Source organism: Dermacentor variabilis, chromosome 6 (assembly GCF_050947875.1).
Source record: "Dermacentor variabilis isolate Ectoservices chromosome 6, ASM5094787v1, whole genome shotgun sequence".
Classification (NCBI taxonomy): domain Eukaryota; kingdom Metazoa; phylum Arthropoda; class Arachnida; order Ixodida; family Ixodidae; genus Dermacentor; species Dermacentor variabilis.
Window position 1 is genome coordinate 88,609,486 of NC_134573.1, and position 5,147 is coordinate 88,614,632.

Here is a 5,147-nt window from a genome sequence, read left to right on the forward strand (position 1 = left end):
AACATGCTACCCCAAAAGAGGCTCCAACTTCTTTCTGAAATTGAGCGCTTTCAAACCCACGAAAATCCCTTGTATTTCCAATGTCTTTCTTTTTACTGCATACAGCTTTAGGTGGAATCGCCAACGTTCACTGTACGCATTTCTTGGCTTCTCGTTTGCGGCACTAAAATTTTGACGAATGCGTATATCAAGGCACGCGATCCTCTGGGGAGAAGTGTCGCAGTTACGTTTGCTCTAGCCTCGCCGAGCTTGCCGCTGCATACCATATGACTTAGTGAGGTAACAGCTGTTTCGTCGGGGCTCGGTCGTTCAGCCTTGCCATGAGTGAAGCACGCGCTGGTGCGAGCGCGGCAGCTGTTCGCCGCAGGCGCCAGACTGGTTGTGAGCACCCTGCCGATATAGCTCACCTGGAAAAAGCACTTAAGAACCGTGTCTAACCGTGATTAACAGCGCTTTTAGTCATATAACCATGTTCAAGCCACATTCAATTTCTTCCTACGTTCGTTTAACCGCATGCAAAAAAGATCTGAGTACTTTCTAAACAATAGGCTCAGATCAGCATTGAACCCATCAATAGACTTTTGGCATATATGTAAATTTATATTCGAACGTGCAAGGTACTATTTATTCAATGGTTTTGGAGGAAAGTAAAAAAAAAAACAAATTGCAATACTAAAGCCCAGAAGCTTAAAATAATCATGATGAAAGACGCCTAGTGGGCAAATGCGCATAACAATAAGTATTATAGTTATTCGTAGAAGGAAGAGAAAGTGCACTGAGCGGACTATTCGCGCTGCGCCGGGACACCGCCTCCGCGGTCTTCGTAGTTTCCCGCCAATTGCAGCCAGATTATGAGGAACAATATACGCAAAGGTTGTGGGGGGTGCTGGTGTCATTGTTCAGGTAAATGTAACATTTTAGCTTGAAACAACTAGCTTTATTTTGCAATTTGCCTAGCATTCACATCTGCAGAGCAAAGGAAAGTAAGGGATACTGAATAAAACTTTTTGCCGCCGAGATTTTTAGCCAGAATGAAAGCTTGGGTGCTGAAACTGGTGGACACAACCTTGTTTTCAGGCAGGAACTAGAGGAAAATAATGAAGTTTATGCATTTTCGCAAAATACCGCGTCTAGTGGCGGTACCGTGAACTAGAGGAAGCGACGTTCTTGTCAGGTTGTCTCTGCCGGACGCCAGTGAGCAAGCCATAGCCATTGCAACAATCTGGGAAAAGTATCGTCGGGCGAGACAAGCCGCCTCATACATTTGCGGCAGAGCCGAAACTTCGAGGGATATGCATTTGCACGGCGCGCTCAACGCAGCCATCATGGGTATCGTCAAAGCGTGACTTCCTGTGCTCCGAACATTTTGGGGACAGTGGATATCGGACGAGCCCTGTTCTTCTGCACACCTGCGGCATGTCACCGAAAAGGCAATGCACATAGCCTGGAGCTATACCATTCAATTTCTTCGGAAAGCGAAAAGAAGAAAGGAACATAGGTGCAATCGACAAGTCGGAAGGAGTTATGCTTTTTAGTTCTTTATTGCTCAGAGGAAAATCGAAGACGAGATTGGCAGGCGAAGAGCAAAGGCATCGTGCCATCTTCATACTGCTGCTCTCTCGAGTCTCGTTCCCTATGGTGTCGTAGTAGCAGTGTACCTCAATATTTATCATCTGGTCATGAAACATGCGCGTCATGCTATAAGGGAGCTTCACATAGCGTCCGGAGTGGACGCACCCCAGCGCTGACGCAAGTGGAAGGTGGACGGGGGCAGACGCCGAGCAGACGCCACCCGCGTTCATTGAGCGCGCTCGCTATTGCGTAAGGGTCGACTGCCTGTATCCGCCTGCGAATATTGTCAACAATCGCCGCCCTCTTCCTGTACACAGTTCATAAACTACAACTACAATGTCTTGTTTCATTTCCAGCTTCAACTGCGTTCAAAACAGTGGCTTAGCCCATTATTCGCATTGCACACTTGGACTAACCCATCGCTAAAAAGCTACTATAGAGCAAGTTCACATCGCAAATTAATGTAATTGCGCCATCCGTGCACTCGCATTCACTCGAACCTTGCATGGTTATGCGGGCACGAAACACTGAGAAGCGGACGTCAAGCACATGACGTCACGGCGGTCGGCGCGCAGATCGCGCGTGTTTAGAATCGTCCAAAAATACAGCCATCCATTAAAGATATGTGACATAAACGCTGTTCATCTGAACCGTACCATTTTTGGAGTCGGATTTCGATGCTTGCCTCATTTTTGCATTGTTTTCTACATCATTCATTTGAGCTGAGAAGTTTGAACGGATGCTAGTTGACTAGGCGTCTGAACAGCATGTGGACTGTGCAGGTACGTGGTTAGCGCTTGATGGCATTATGCACGAGTTCTGACTTTGGATTGAAACATGGAGGGGCTGGCGCGCACGCCGAGCCCCACTACCAAAAATTACATGCCCCATCTGCCCCGGTTTGGGGTAGTGGCGTGCTTCAGCCAACCGCAGTGCAATGGATAGCCTCGGCACGGAGCCCCGACCTCAATGATCATCCGGAACTCGGCACCAGGTAAGTATGAAGCGCAAACCATTGGGACGACAGCCTATTTCAATAGGCCCTTAGTGCTGCACTGGTTGCGAAGAGTGCATTCCGCTTTATTCCAAATGCTATAGTAAGTAAGAGAAACATACAAGGCAATTTTTACGATCAAGAGCATTTTAGCTGAAAACCTATAATCCTAATATTCGTAGCTTTCAAATTTATTGATAGCTTTTTTCACTAACATGGCGCGGAAACCAAGAATCGAGGTTGAACACCACAGCGTGTTTATTTGCGTTTCCCACAGGTTATCTGTGTGCTGTCTAGGCTGTCCAGCATGCGCTGTAATAGAGTATAATTATGTAGTTTCACGTACAAAAACCACGAACTGATTATCAGTAATGCCGTAATGCGCGACTCCGAAAAATTTCGACCTCCTGCGTTTCTTTGATGTGCACATAAATCTAAGTACATGGGTGCTTTTTGAATTTCGCCCCCATTGAAATGCAGCTGCTGTGGCTAGGATTCAATGCCGTGACCTAGTGCTTCGCAGCCCAACAACCGCGGCGGGTGCATGTATAATAATAATAATAATAATAATAATAATAATAATAATAATAATAATAATAATAATAATAATAATAATAATAATAATAATAATAATAATAATAATAATAATAATAATAATAATAATGATAATAATAATAACAATAATGAAAAGCCGGCATATCCCACGCCTTGTCTGTAGGAATGGATGTTAGTGATGCAGCGGGGAGTCTACAACGTTAACGAAATGACCATGACAGCACCAAGACGTAGGCTGCTGTTTCATGATCTACAAAACACGCATGTCATGATATCTGTCATGACCCATCACTTATGTTCGTCAATACACTCTTGTCATGCTATGCCAATTTTGGTACATACCAAGTCGTAGCAGGTTGTTTGATGAGTTACGTGACACGCATTCATGACATTCATGTCAGGACCTATCACTTGTGTTTGTCATACACCCTTTTCGTACAATGCCCATTTTGGTACATACCAAGTGAACGAGAGGACCATGACAGCACCAAGACGTAGGCGGCTGTTTCATGAGCTACATGACATGCATGCCATGATACTCATGTCATGACCGATCATTCATATTCGTCTACACACTTTCACGATATGCCAATTTTGGTACATACCAAGGCGTAGGCCGCTGTTTCATGACCTACATGACACGCATGTCATGAAATTCATGTCATCGCCTATCATTTATCATGGTGATACACTCTAGTCATAGTATGCTAAAAGTGGTACATAGGAAGTTCACGAAACGGCCATGAGAGCAGCAAGACTTAGGCGGCTGTTTCATGACCTACATGATACACATATCATTATATTCATGTGATGACCTATAATTTAGGTTCGTCATACACTCTTGTCATACAATGCCAATTTTCCTACCTACTAACCTAACTAAAGACCATGAGAGCATCAAGAAGCAGGCGACTGTTTTATGACCTACGTGAGACACATGTGATGATATTCATGTCATGACCGTTCATTTATGTTTGTCGTACACGCTTCTCATACTATGCCAATTTTGGCACATATCAAGGGAACGAAACGACCGTGAGAACACCAAGACGTAGGTGGTAGATAGATACGGTCAAAATGGCAAATGTTCGTCAAGAGAGAGAGCGTAAACTTTTATTTTAAATCAACAATATTTGAGTCCGGCGTCCTTTTAGTGGGTCTGGGCACCCGCCGCGGACGCGGTTCCGAGACCTTGTCTCGAAGCGGCTTCCTCGGCTCGCTGGACGGCCCAGAGTTGTGCTGTCAGGTCAGAGCTGAGCACTGCGGTCATCCAGCGTGATCGGAGGCTGGTGGTGGAAGAGACGGCGGGGTCGGCACTGCCCGACTTGGTTGTTAGGTCCTGACACTCCCATAACATGTGGTTTAGTGCGGCAACCTCGCCACACGATGTGCATCTGTTTGTAGTGTACATGTCCGGATACATGATGTGCATGAGTCTGGGGTTTCTGTAAGAGTCTGTTTGTAATTGTCTGAAGTATACTGCTTGCGTCCTGGCTAACCTAGCCTGAGAGAAATGTTTCGCATTAAAAAACTGTAATGCCAGTAGCCCAGTTGGTAGGGAGTGCTTGGTGATAGCTTGCATGATGGCATAGTCCGTGGCTACGGTGACCCGCTTGTTCCCTGAGGTGGATGCAGGAAACGAACATATAAATTCCGAACCATTCATTAAGAAAGCCGGCAGATCCCACGCGCTGTAGGATCTTGCAAGTTAACGAAACGATCATGTCAACACCAAGATGTAGACGCCGTTTTCATGAACTACATAACACACATGTCATGACGTTCATGTCACGACTTATCATTTATGTTCGTCGTCCACTCCTGTCCTGCTATGCGGATCGTGGTAGATACCAAGTTCTGTAAACGACCACTAGAGCAACAAAACGCAGGCGGCTAGATACATAGTTACCGTCAAAGTGGCAAATGTTAGTCAAGAAATGCTTTGCATTCAACAGTTTCTACCCATGTCCTGCATTTCAAACGATGTCGCAATATGTATCATGGTAGTTGCCTGTTGAATTCTGGT

The 5,147-nt window shown here is 45.4% G+C and overlaps 1 non-coding gene across 1 annotated transcript; it reads right to left on the reverse strand.

Annotated features, from left to right (window-relative positions):
- Positions 1-2,412: 2,412 nt before the first annotated feature.
- LOC142586464 (U1 spliceosomal RNA) lies at positions 2,413-2,574 on the reverse strand. The gene has a single exon (XR_012829229.1). It is a non-coding gene; the product is annotated as a U1 spliceosomal RNA (small nuclear RNA).
- Positions 2,575-5,147: the final 2,573 nt, after the last annotated feature.